The sequence below is a fragment of the Schistocerca americana genome, chromosome 5 (genome assembly GCF_021461395.2).
Source record: "Schistocerca americana isolate TAMUIC-IGC-003095 chromosome 5, iqSchAmer2.1, whole genome shotgun sequence".
In the NCBI taxonomy this organism is placed as follows: Eukaryota; Metazoa; Arthropoda; class Insecta; order Orthoptera; family Acrididae; genus Schistocerca; species Schistocerca americana.
Genome location: NC_060123.1, coordinates 63,903,510 through 63,918,299, shown reverse-complemented (window position 1 = coordinate 63,918,299; position 14,790 = coordinate 63,903,510). Strand labels below are relative to the sequence as shown.

General features: G+C 39.6%; 1 protein-coding gene across 2 annotated transcripts in view; it reads right to left on the bottom strand.

The window, feature by feature from the left end:
- Positions 1 to 14,790, bottom strand: part of LOC124615634 (zinc finger protein 474-like) — a 266,097-nt gene that overhangs the window by 145,003 nt on the left and 106,304 nt on the right. The gene's annotated exons all lie outside the window — the stretch shown is intronic.

Sequence of the window (14,790 nt, the reverse complement as noted above, 5' to 3'; positions counted from 1 at the left end):
CAAGGCCTCATTGTTTCTATGCCGCGACGTGTCATCGCTGCTGTCCGTGCCAAATGTGGACATACCGGCCATTAGGCAGGTGGTCATAATGTTCTGGCTGATCGGCGTACCTCTGCCACTCTGCGAAGGAAGAGTACCAGAATACTCCGGGAGCCACACAGCTACTCATCTGAATTAAGTTCAGTACTAACGTAACTCACATACCGTTGGTTTTGGGGTCCTTTACAGTATCTTTGCCTAAAGTTTTTCAACGCAGCTCTATAAAGTTTTCATGTGTATTCGAACGATGAACCCATTCAGATTCATCAGTGATATCACTCTCTCCGGCTCAGTCTCGGAATTTTAGATTTTTAGCTTTCACCAAAAAGTGCGATGTGTGTAGATTAGTCTTTCCCAAACGGCGTGTTGCTATGTTTTGATCCGTGGCACAGAAATATGGACTATGTCGTGAAATTTTGGTCTATCCAGAGATCTGAACTTTACAATACGAAGCATTTTTACTTTTTAACGATACCTGCAATAATTTATAATCAGTTTCGAGGCAGCGTGCATAAACCAGTGCCTCCAATTGCCGGCAACTGTCACTTCTGCTTGCCGGTATCACAAACATTGGTGAAAACCCAGAGAGTAGGAGTTGCCTCACTTAGCGAAACAAGAGTAAGAGCGACCTGGCCACTTGGTCAGTGTCGGCGAGTGCATGACCTAAACAGTTAGTGATGCAAAACTCTGATTTCGTTTTTATAATAGATACACCAACTATCCGTAAAAATGGTGTTTTTTCTTCACTATGTGAACGGAAATATCGAGAATCGACTGTGGCGCATAGTGGTGGTGTCTTTAGTTGCTCAGACAATGGCTCAGAACTCTACGTCTATTGCACCTGACAATGCTTAAATTAGTGACATACAGTGTTACTAGACGTTATCTCAACACATTGCGGATGGATATCGAGTTTACTCGTGCTCCGCGCGCCATCCGTTACGGACGGATCTCGAGATAACTCGCGTTTTCTGCGCGCTGCCTGTGGATGCCTTCTGCGTTGATATACAGGTTTATTCTAAATGATGCACCAATTTCCAAAACTTTGTATTTATTCAAGTAAAAATCCAAAGTGAACAAGCTTTGTGTCAATGAAAAGAGGTAGTTTCAAAGTATTTTTTTCATAATGTTTGATATCAATTCAGTAAATTTAATAATTTGTAATTAATTAGTTTTTAATAATTATTTAATAATTATAAATGTGTTCAATGTTATAAATGTTCAATGTGGCCACCGTTGGACGCACGGCAAACATCGACACGGTAGCCAAACCCGTCCCACACATGCGAAAGCATATCTACTGTTACTGAGGGCATGGCAGCAGTGAATCGATTACGCAGATCGTTCAGAGTGGCTGGTGGAGGCGAGACATAAACAGCTTCATTCACATAACCCTATAAGAAATAGTCACAGAATGTGAGATTAGGAGATCTCGGTGGCCAGAAGTGCAGAGTCAAGTCCTCAAGTCCCCTGCAACCGACCCAGTGGTGAAGGAGGGAGCCATTCAAAAAGCCTCATACCTCACAGTGCCAATGGGCTGGAGCTCCATCCTGTTAGAAAATGAAGTCCTGGGAATCTTCCATAACTTGAGGGAACAGCCATTGTTCCAACATGCCCACGTATATGATTCCCATTACAGTTCTTTCCACAAAGAAAAATGGTCCATAAACCTTTGTATGGGATATGGCACAGAACACGCTGATCTTCAGTGAGTCTCTTTCGTGTTGCAGTGGTGAATGTGGATCTTCCAAACCCCATATGCAAACACAGTGTCTGTTGAAACTCTCCTGGCAGATTAAAACTGTGTGCCTTTCGCGTGCAAGTGCTCTACCAACTGAGCTTCCCAAGCACGACTCACGACTGGTCCTCACAACTTCACTTCCGCCAGTACCCCGTCTCCTATCTGCCAGACTTCACAGAAGCTCTTCTGCGAACCTAGCAGAACTAGCACTCCTGGAAGAAAGGATACTGCGGAGAAATGGCTTAGCCACAGCCTGGGGGATGTTTCCAGAATGATTTTTCCACTAAGATGGAACGTCGCTTCATCACTAAAAATTACACACTGTAGAAATGCATCACCCTCCATCTTTGCTAGCACACAACCACAAAATGCGAGACGCTTCTCTTTGTCATTGGGGTTGAGAGCCTGCGCAAGATGTAATCGCTAGGGCTTGTACAGCAAGCGCCACCTCAGAACATTCTATACAGTTGGTTGGGGTATTCCAAGTTCTCGACTGGCTCTATTGGTAGACTGCGCACAAAACTTTCTCGAATCCGTCGGACATCAGACACTGACACACGCTGTCGACCTGTGCTTTTTCTTTGGCACACACTCCCAGTCTGTTTAAACTGCTTAAACGAACGGCTAATGCTTTTGCGAGTTGGTGGTTGAATACCGAATTTGCTACGAAACGCCCGCTGCACTGCAATTTGCGACTCACTTTTCGCGAACTGAAGAACGCAGAAAACCTTGTGCTCCACAGTCGCCATGTCACTCACAACTGACAGTGAAACGGAATGGCGGCCCTATTGCCGCGCGAACTCTACCGGCCGCTTCTGAAACCATCACCGCCCGCCCGCCGCAAACTCTGAAACTTCCTCTTTTCATTGATATAAAGTTTGTTCATTTTTGATTTGTAGTTGAATACATACGAATTTTTGAAAATGGGCCCATCATTTAGAATAACCCTGTATTTTAATTAGTTCGCCTATTTAGGTGTATACACCAGTAGTCAATTTATCACAGTTGATTCCCTTCCTGTACTTTTTGCTTATTTAGCATTTTAATCGTATTTTCATATTTCATATACTTACTATTTTCGTCTTGAAGTTTCTCTTCCTTTTGGAGATGGCCCTATTCACAAAACGGAAGGAAATGAACGAATCTGAAAAACTTTCGGACATCTTTGACGATGATTATTCAGATGTTCCTAGTGAAAGCGAAGACCCGAATGATGGCGTGAGTGAATGTTTTTACGGTTCTGTCGAAGATTCTCCAGAGGTAGCGCATGAGTGAGACGGGGGAGCCGTCTCGAGTGTGTTAAAATATTATGTGGAAGCAAAACTCATACATTTAAAAATATACAGGAACATAATTATAGCTGAATAGGGTCCCACGATAATCTGTGCTAAGGGCTCCTTGGGGCCTTAAGCCCGCCCTAGAGCAAACTGGCGCGCAAAGTCTGTTGGATCCTTTTTTTAAGCGACGATCCAAACATTACCTAGAAAGTCGTTTTGAATTAGCTTTTGGTCAGCGTTCCACCAATACGGCACAAGCTATGCACAAAGCTTTCTAATACCTAATTGTTCATGTAAAACGTACCATTCTCGTTCTTCCTCAGTGTATGCTTAATCGCTAACAGTCCACGTGACCTATTTTGCAGTTTTCGATGTTTCCCTTTATGGTTTTAGTTTCGGAGCCCTTATCGTAGATCATCTTCTAAGCTGTCGCACATTTATTACCTGAGTCAAGGAGCAGATGCCTTATAATCTTTCACTAATTTTGAATTAATTTCCATTGGTGATAAACAGTTCAAATCAAAGACTGTTACAACGGTACGGTATTTCAATTCACTCATTTCAGCGGGACAAATACAACACAATTCCTTCGAAGAGCAGTACAAAGGAGAGATTTTCTGTTCAACAGAGAACTAATATCTGTATCATTCTGCAAACTGTCTGTTGCGAACTATCTATACTACACACAAATTCACTGGAAATTGAAGTCTTTTTCAGTGAGGGGCGGACTGATAATACCCGAGGAGTACAGGTGTGTTTAAATGCGGTGACCGCAAGTTGCTCATATTTACTATTAAATGAATACATATCTCCAAGCTGCCTGTAAGTAATGTCATTCTGATTTCCTTCGTCTGGAGCTCTCCGCCCTCAGACTGATTTGTATTCTGTTTGCCGTACAGACTGCTGGGGCGTGAATAACGCATGCCCCGAGCGTCCTATTATTGTCTTGCCCTCTGCCTCCCACGTTCCTGTATTTCGAATGCTTCGCCTGACTCAGCAGCTGTCGCCACGTGAGAATACATTAGGCCAACACGTACTATCTCCCAAAATACGAGGGTAATCCCAAAAGTAAAGTCTCGTATTTTTTGATAAGTACATAGACCTGTTTACTTCTACAATGGTTTACATCAGTTTACAGCTCGAACATTTAGCTATTTTTCGACATAATCACCATTTCTGTCGGTGCATTTTTGTAGACGCTGTGGCGGTTTTTGTATGCCCATGTCATACCAGCTCGCCGCCATGCTGTTCAGAAAGTTATGAACCTCTTCTTTCACCTCGTCGTCGGAGCTGAATCGCTGGGACCACAATTAACGCTGACAGGTATTGTGAGACTCTGAAAAAACTAAAACGGGCAATTCAGAACCGGAGAAGAGGAATGTTGAGCAAGGGCGTACACATTCTCTATGACAACGCTCGCCCACACATCGCTCGGCAAACCGTTGTTCTCCTGCAACATTTTCAGTAGAACATAATCACCCACCCACCCTACAGTCCTGACTTGGCGCCCAGTGACTAGCATCTGTTCCCTAGGCTAAAAGAACATTTGGCCGGAAAGCGATTCAGTTCCGACGACGAGGTGAAAGAAGAGGTTCATAACTTTCTGAACAGCATGGCGGCGAGCTGGTATGACATGGGCGTACAAAAACTGCCACAGCGTCTACAAAAATGCATCGACAGAAATGGTGATTATGTCGAAAAACAGCTAAATGTTTAAGCTGTAAACTGATGTAAACCATTGTAGAAATAAACAGGTCTATGTAATTATAAAAAAAATAGGAGACCTTACTTTTTGGATTACCCTCGTAGTATACGCCGCTGCAACGCTTCTTAGCTCATTAATTCGCAATTTTTACGAAAAGAGATCAAATCTGTGCTCCTCGTACTTATCATTGGCAAATTAAGACAATTTACTAAATAGCATAACATCTGCGCCGACTATATCTGTTTTCTCCCTATACATCGTGAGAATTGTAAAAGCAGCACTGTCAAAGCGGTCGGTGAAGAATTACTGGAGAATTTCAAGCTATAATTCTTATCTTTACCGCGATGGATAGAGTCTCAAAAAACGGTCCGGCTTCTCCAACGTTTCACTTATGCAACGTGCACATAAATCAGCAGAAAAATACAGGTAATGTAGTGCCGCTCAATGCGCTGCGCTATAAGGGGCAAGTAAATGTATCCACGAACTATAAATCTGTACGATGTTGAATGCCTGTGAACAATGCGATATCCTATCAATGTCAAGAAATGTCATCATTTAAGAAGTCGGGGGAAGGAAGCGCTAACTCACAAGAGAGTATTTTGGGCTCCTGCATGTCACATCACTGGTTAAATTCAAAGACAAGAACATAAATACATTAAGACAAAGCAATTTACATGTGAGACAGCTCTTTCTACTAGTACAAATGGCAAATGGAGCTACTTGTTACCTGCACGTGGTGCAACGAAAACACAACAGGAAGCTTGATCAGGCTCATTCTTACTAAACTGAGAGTTCGCACATTCTGCCACCGATCTTTTCAGTTACTAGTTCCAAAATCTCGACATGCTTTCCTGCCCACAGGATTAAAAAATGCCACAGGTTGATATTCCTTTCCTTTGAACAGTAACTTGTGAATGATTGAATTAAGAGATTATTGGGTTGGGTTGTTTTGGAGAAGGAGATCAGACAGCGAGGTCATCGGTCTCATCAGATTAAAGAAGGACGGGGAAGGAAGTCGGCCGTGCCCTTTGAAAGGAACCATCCCGGCATTTGCCCGGAGCGATTTAGGGAAATCACGGAAAACCTAAATCAGGATGGCCAGACGATTGAAATAAGTTCACTTTCATGAATCAGTGTATCCATTGTGGATCTGTATACAGAAAAATGCTGTGAAAACTTAACAAGCCAGAGTTACTATGCAACGGTACTAAACATTATCAAACGTGCATTCTACGAGATGCCGCTTGGTGCCAAAGTTGGAAAAACGTTTCAAAATTCAAAAAAATTCCGGGAAACCTTTGTCAACCTACGTATCACCTGTGCCGTTTCTTAAGTAATATTTCATGAGTCTGACTGCCCGTACTCCAATATGAAGTTACCTTGCGATCTTAAAGACATGACACCGTTCATATGAAAATGTTTCTGTACAACAATAGTCGTACGCTAGGTGAATAAATTCGCTTACTACAAAAGGAAGGAGAGGTGATTTATTGCCGTTGTGATCAGTCAGTGTCATCACGAATGTTTTACTAAATCATAAATGGGAACTTTTATACTTTTACATCCGTTGGAACGTGAAAACCACCAGAAAAGCTGATATCCTTTCTGAACTAGTCACCATCTGAAAAAGTGGCTGAAGAGTGAAATTACGTATATTCGGATGGAGAATGAGCAGTCGATTACACTACCCTCTACTCACTTCATAGACAAATTTTCCATTGCATCTGAAAGTGACTCTTACAAGTTTCTTCATATGGATGAGATTATCCTGAGCGGTATGTAGTTCATTAGGACTAATACCGAAGTTTATCGGGAAACTTAAATATTAGCTTGCCGAAGCAGCACGAATATTTTCTGTTCTTCATCCTACCATAAGCAACAATTTTTTCTACTTCTCTTGTAATCTTAATATATTTTTGGCGTTCATTGAGAAACTCTGTTGGAGGCAGTTGTTGGCAGAACATATTGTGGCGATTGCCCACAGCAACACCGCGAGCCTCATCTGATCTCAGATATTGTGGCTGTGATAACTCCTATCATATCACAAACTAATTAAGTTTCGCGTAATTCAGGCGTCAAGTACAGCTACCATTTTAAGACAATGCTAAGATGAAAGCGCTCTTACGGCAGTTATCTCCACCCCGCTCAGAGCCGCTGATGGTTCCGAATATATTTCCCGGTAGGAGTTTTTAAAAACTCGTAAAGGATTGCAACGGCCTGAGTCTGCTCTAACGTTCGGGGCAGACGATGTTTGAAAATAAAAGTTCGGCAATACACAAATAACCAGATGCGTTTATATAGCAAAGTCAGGGCACCCACGAAATTGAAAAAGAAAAACCACTGTAGTTGCATGAAGTGAAGGCAGTGAGCGAACAAATTGGAAATAATCTCAAATGGCTCTGAGCACTATAGGACTTAACATCTGAGGTCATCAGCCCCGTAGAACTTAGAACTACTTAAACCTAACTAACCTAAGGACATCAAACACACCCATGCCCGAGGCAGAATTCGAACCTGCGTCCGTAGCAGTCGCGCAGTTCCGGACTGAAGCGCCTAGAACCTCTCGGCCACAATGGCCAGAGGAAATAATCTCCAAGTTAGCTGGCGCACCACAACAGTGGAGGGCATATACAAAAATTAACAAATAAATTCGAGTGACGAGTATACTAGTAAAAAGGACAATCGCTTAGTATGGTTAGTCCAGTATCTGTTTGTTACAAAGGAACTACAAAGATTCTCTGGATGGTTTCCCGTCAGTAGTTTCTAAATCATGTTCACTTTTCTTAACGTCCAACGATTTATAATTCTTGAACTAGGGTCTGTTTATAGGTTGTACCTTTAAACTAGTTCGTAGTTAAGTCTTCTTCTTCTTCTGGTTTTACGACTTAATTGGACCACTTCAGTCAATCATTTTTGGTCATCTTCTTAATAAGTCTTCTTTCCGAATTTTCCAGTATCTTTCCATTCGTTCTGATCTTTTTTTATCGTCCTCAGCTGTAAATATCCTTTTAACTATATGTCGTTTGTCTACTTTTGATTTAAATCCTATTTTTATGTTTTTCAGTTTCTTTAAATTTTCTGTTTTGTTTTGCAAATGGCCCTGGATTAATTCTAGCCCTTTCATATCCTACCTGATTTCGTTTATCACTCCAACTTGTTGCTTCATATTCCAAAGTATCTCTATAATCTTTCTTGGTGATCATTTTTTTTCGTATAGTCTCTGTAATGGGCTGCAGTTCGCTATTCACCACTTCACTTCGCACTGTCCGCCATTGCACATCTTTTTGATATCTATTTTTATGCATGTAGTAGCTATTCTTCTCTGTTTTGTCGGATTTTGTCGATCCTGTTTTTCTGGATGACTTTGAAAAGAGTTTCACTTCTGAATGTCACCTCTGGTTGAACAATCGTCTTGTAATGTTGTAATTTAATCTGATTCATATACATATTTAATGTATGTAGAACAAGTTAATTTTTGACCTTACATAATTTTATTAGTTCTTTCTTGCCATGCAGTCTTCTCGTCAAAAGTGTATGTTATAATTTATGCTAGGCATTTAAATTGTTTCACCGTTTTTACTTTCATGTTATCGTCGTTATGTGGTTGATTACTAGTGGATATATTACCATTATCACAGTCTTTTCAAGTGATTCTTGGAATCTTATTTTTTGAGCTATATTTTCTGGGTTTGTTATTTGATTTCTGGCTTCTTGAATGTTATTAGCTAGTAACGCTAAGTCATCTGCGAATACCAGGCAATTTAAGTTTATTTAATTTTCTTGGTCGGAGTTCTAAAATTTTTTAGGATTGTCCTTGTACCATTCCCTCATCATGTACGCCAGAGCGCACTTGAAAAGTACTGGCAATAAACCATCTCCCTGTCTTAAACCTGTTTTAATCGTATTTTTCTCCTGAACTTTACTTTAGATTTGGTGGTTGTTAAAGCTAAGTTTATCACTTTTATTAATTTGGGATGTTAAGTTTATCACTTTTATTAATTTGGGGTGGATTCGGAATTCCTTTGTATCTTCATCATTGAAGATCTGGGACATAGTCATAAGCTCTTTTGAAGTCTACAAAGATTATGACTTGTTGTTTTTGTATTCTTTTGTAGTGATCCATTACCAGTTCCAAAGTGATTATATGTTCTGGGCAGCTTTGCCAGGGTCTAAATACTCCTTGGTATTCTCCTAGTTCCAGTTCAAGTTGATCTTTACGATGATTGTGTAGGATTCTTGACATGACCTTACATGTGATATCCAAGTGGGAAATTCCTCTACAGCTGTCTGGATGTGATTTGTTTCCTTTTTTGTGTGATGGATGAATTATAGCTGCAGTCCCATGTGTTCTGGTAGTTCTTCTTTGTCCCATATTTTCACTATCCATTGGTGTAATAAAATCCTCACTGGTTCTGCTGAATGTTTCCAAAGTTCTGCAAATGTTTCCTCTGTTCCACTTATGTTGCATTGTTTGAGCTGTTTCAAAGCTTTTGTGGACTATGGACTGCAGGTCGGTTTATATTCTCTGCCGGTGTTTTAATACGTGTATCTAGGTTTTTATTTATTTATTAAGTAGTTCTCGGGGATCTTCGTAATTTAGCACTTTGTTAAATGTTTCTGCCAAAATTTCTATATTTTTTCTATTGCTTTCTACTGCTATGGACGAACTTATTATTTTTACCCTTTAACATTAACGTTGGAGAGTCATACCGTTGTAGTTGCTTGCTAAATATTTTGTAGTAATCCTTTGAGTTTCTTTCGTGATTATTTGTTTCTATCATTGGCGGCATATATTCTAGATAGTAACCTTTAATCATTCTTGTTCCTTTTTCGTTATCTTTCTTTTTGATGGAGTTCCAAGGGTGATCCCTTCGTTTTATGACTCTGGTACCTTAACCAGGCTTGGTACTATCTAACACTGTATTATCACACTTTTCCTTGGATTTCTTGGGGTTACCTGTTCAGCTATTTGTTTCAACTGAGGATCTATTTCCTCTATACTGTCTGTTATTTTTATTTTCCTTCTTTGTTCTTCGTATTCCTTCTTACTTTAACAATCTGTGAGGATCATAGATTCTCTTCTTTTTGGGTTGAAATTTTTTTCTTGTCAATAGGACGAATTTAATTTTTATTTTTATCATGTAGTGATCTGATCCATATCTGTTCCTCTCAGAAGTTTCTTGTTGCAGAGTTCCTGCGATAATTTTCATCCATACAGACACGATCCAGCAGCCATTCTCTTTTTTTCAGTCTGGATGTTTCTAATTTTTTAGTTTATTTGGTCTTCTCTTAAAGTATGTTGACACTGAGACCGTGCCATGGTTTCTACAGAATTCCACCAGTCTTGTGCCATTCCTGTTTGTTCTTCTTTGTGATGGCCGTTTCTCTATTGTCTCTACATATTTTTTCCCTTTCTAACTGGACATTGGGTTGGTTAGTCATGAGGATAAAACATAAAAAATCTCATAAGGAAGTATAAATTACAGCAGTAGTTACAAAAATCTTATGAGACACTTCCGTTTCCACTTTGCTACTGCGAACTGCTTAATGCTACCTTACATGTGCACTAGACATACAGAATGTGTTCGTGTACAAATTCTATATAAAGCCAGTAGAAATAATGATTAGAGATTTGGTTAGATTAGATTAATATCTGCTCTGTAGATCATGTGTATGCTTTTCGTAACAATGTGGCAAGTGTCGGTTTAACAAAAAGTTTCTTTTCATGTCATAATTCAAGGATTATTTTAAAGATTACTACGTTATATCTAAAAATTCATCTAATGAGTAGAAGTAGTTGTAATTTATAAATTCTTTTAATTTTTTTAATTGTTGGTTGTTTGGTATTTGTAAGTGACCAAAGAATTTTCTGGCAGCATAATTCACCCTTTTCTGTGGCAAAGTTGGATTTAACCCAAAGCAGTGAAGATCAGCCTTTCTCCTAGTGTTGTAGCTATGCACATTGCTATTGCTTTTGAATTGGGATGGATTATTAATAACAATTTCGTAAATGAATATACATGTTCGAAGCTATTGTGAATATCCCTAGTTCCTTACATAAATGTCTGAATGATGATCTTGGCTGGGCTCCAGCTATAATTCTGAATACACACTTTTGTGTAATGAATACATTTTTCCTTGGTGATGAATTACCCCAAAATGTGATGCCATACGAAAGCTGCGAATAAAAATGGGCACAGTAAACTAATTTAGTTAGATGGTTATCGCCAAAACTTGCAATAACCCTAACAGAATACGTAGCTGAACTAAACATTTCAGCAGATCATCAATGTGTTTCTTGCAATTCAATCTATCATCACTACTCACACTAAAAAATCTGGAATATTCTGTCTTAGCTAGAGACTTCTGTTCAAACTCTATATTTATTAATTGTGCTGTACCATTGACCGTACAGAACTATTTATATTCTGTTTTAACAAAATTTAATGAGAGTCCATTTGCAGAGAATAACTTAATAATTTTCTGAAAGACATTAATTACAATTTTCTCATCTAAATCTTATTTGTTTCCTGTGATTAGTATACTTGTATCATTAGCAAAAATTTAGCTTGGCATCTTCATGAATATAGACCCATTAATATATATTTAGATTAATAAGGGACCCAAGATAAAACATTTGGGACCTCATTGTTAACACCTACCCAGTTTAAAGAATCTGCTGATTTTTGTGCATCATGTGAAATGTTTATTTCAACCGGCTGTACTCTTCCAGTTAAATATGAATTAAAACATTTGTGCACTGTCCCAATCATACCACAATACTTGAGCATATCTAGAAGAATTCCACATTTACATAATCAAAAGCCCTTGAGAGATCACAGAAAATCCCAACTGGTATGTTTGGTTATTCAATGCATTTAATATTTGATCATTGAAAGCGTATATTACCTGTTGAAAACCTTTGTGACAACCAAATTGGAATTCTGTTAGCACTTTATTTTTACAATTACGTGAAACTACACCTGAATACATTACTTCTTCAAGAATTTTGGACAAAGCTGTCAGAAGTGAGACTGGGTGGTAGTCGTTGGCATCAAACCTATCCCCCCTTTTATGCAATAGTTTAACAATTGCATATTAAAAGGCCTCAGCAAAAATGTCCTCTTTCTGTGGGGTGCTACACGTGTGGCTGAGAATCCCATTTATCTGTTGGAAACAGGCTTTCCCAATGAACTGGTGGCCAGAGTTTGGCGTAATCGGAAAGATAACGCAAAAAAGAAAGAGAGAAAAGGATTAAATACTGCGACAGCCACCAAGATTTCCGTAAGATCAGTGTATTAAACTCATAACCGGCCAGTCATCTGCATTCAATGCTGAGAGCAGAGAGCTGTCCATTGGTAAATATTTACAACGTAATGGCACAAGGACACCATTTGAAATTTGTGTGTGTTGGGGTGGGGGGGGGGGGAGGGGGAGGGGTCGAATACTCAAGTGCCCCGATACATGTGAGATACAGCCCTCGCAAAGTAACATGGTCACAGCACAGATGCCCATTCTCGTCCTCAGCAGTGGGCGAGTCCACCCAACTGCTCCTAAGAGTGGCCGCCTCAGCTGACTTGGTCGCTGTTTCTTTATTACACAGCACGGCACTGCGGTCTTCGCATACTTTAGCTGCAGGGGAAGTTCTTCATAATCAGGCATGTGTGATTGTATGGAATGCCATTAAATTCATCTTGTGAGAGGCAAACGAGGAAGCAAAAATCCCATTAGAAAGATTTCTGGAGAGCTTTAGAGAACCTACTACCTATTCCAGTTGTAGGATAAAGAGAATAAATAAGGAGGGAGGAAACGAAACTACAAATACTGCCCAAGACTTTCCTGCTTCAGGAAACATGTGGAAGACTGAAAAGAAAATTTTATTTTTAGGTAATACTGATGAAAAGGTTGTCAGAGGACTGAAACGTAGTTCCCAGGTGACAGATGTTCTTCATTTTAGACTTTCAGTATCATAATAAGCAAGATTGCCGGCAATGCTACATTTTTATCTCCTTTTTTGTTTTATAAGATTGCCTTCTGGCAGCATGTGGTTGCACTTGTTCTGCTTTGGTCGAGTCTTTATTTATGACACTGTCGTTTACCCGAACTCAGCGAGGTGGTGCATTGGTTGGCACAGGGGACCTGCATTGCAGAGGACGACGGTTCAAATTCACGTCTGGTTGTCCAGATTGAGGTTTCATATGACTTTCCTAAATTTCTCCAGGCAAATGCTGGGATGGTTCCTTGGAAAAGGCACAGCCGATTTCCTTCCCCATCCTTGACGCAATCCGAGCCTGTGCTCTGTGTCTCATGGCCGCCTTGTCGACGGGACGTTAAACCCTAATGTTCCTTCCTTCTTCCTCTTTTCTTTTCGTTACTGTATCGCGAAACCCAGAACTCCTGAATATAGACGTTGACTGTGGATACTGTATCACAGGCAAAGTCCCTTTGACTGTTCAGAGATGTTGATTAAAAAAAAAGTTTTATTGCCCAGTCCGAATCAAATTACTCCATTTGAAATACTCCAGATGTTGATTCTCCAAAATACGAAGCCAAGGCACTTATTGTGAGAGAATAATATCTTATGTAATCCGTCGACTTTTCATCGACTTAACTCGCCCAGTTCTAATTGCGGCGAGTTTGTTTGTAACTAACTTTTCTGCTACCAGCCACGATTTTCTTTTATTCTTATTTTACACGATGCGTTTTGGGAAATGATTCCTATTTTCAAGTGCGTTTTCTCTTTGTACTATGCCATTTTTACGTAATGTTTTCGATGTCTGAGTTCTGTTTTGTTGACTTTATTGCAAAACATAAAAAAGGGCAATTTTTACTTAGTTATCGATCTTTATATGTAGTTAGTGGCGAGATTTGGAAAAACTTGTACTTACACTTTTCTTATGGTCCACTTTTGCACCGTCTCACTCATGTTGAATATCACACACAACTTTTCGTGCACAGTGTACATTGAGAATAACTTACATAAACAAGCAGTTACGAAGATTATTTTAGACGTAGTTGACACAGATGATGTTACAAGTCTTCCAAAGATTGTGATACGCTTTTGAGCAGAACGTATTTATCTTAACAACATGGATAAAAATTTTCTTATTTCTATTTTACAGTGGTGCCTATTTCTATGTAGTACTATTTTTATTTAGTTATATTGTCGAAGCGTCTGGAGAAATTCACTGGTTCACTTTCCAGTTTTTCGTTTAATATTTTATCTTTATATTTTCTGTAATGTGTATGTATCTCTTGTTCTTCTAACAAATCCATTTTGTGCCCTTTATTTAGTCGGTAGAGTACTTTGACATTTTTCTCTACTTTTCAAATGAGAGTCCTATATTATATATGTATGTTTGTATGTATGTGTCTATTGCTGATGTTATGTGTCCATGGCGTGTGCAGGCTTCAATGTGCTCTGTGTACCTGGTGTTGAAATTTCGGCCGGTTTGTCCTAGGGAGAACATGGAATACTGTTTCCATGCTACTATGTATATTCCAGAGTCTGAATATGGATCACAACTCACTATTCAAAAGCGTATTATACTCTGTGGGAGACCTGTAATATTATCTTTGTCAGCTACATCTAAAAATATGTTTGAAACTGTTTATGTAAATTATTCTCGATCTATAGTGTGCACCGAAAATTGTGTGCAATGATTAACACGTGTGAGAGTCTGCACAAATGGACCGTGAGGAAACTGTAAGTACAAGTTCTTCCAAATTTCGTTGCTAACTACATATGTTGTTGTTGTTGTTGTGGTCTTCAGTCCTGAGACTGGTTTGATGCAGCTCTCCATGCTACTCTATCCTGTGCAAGCCTCTTCATCTCCCAGTACCTACTGCAGCCTACAACCTTCTGAATCTACTTAGTGTATTCATCTACTGGTCTCCCTCTACGATTTTAACCCTCCACGCTGCCCTCCAGTACTAAATTGGTGATCCCTTGATGCCTCAGAACATGTCCTACCAACCAATCCCTTCTTCTAGTCAAGTTGTGCTGCTTTCAGAAACGATTTCCTGAC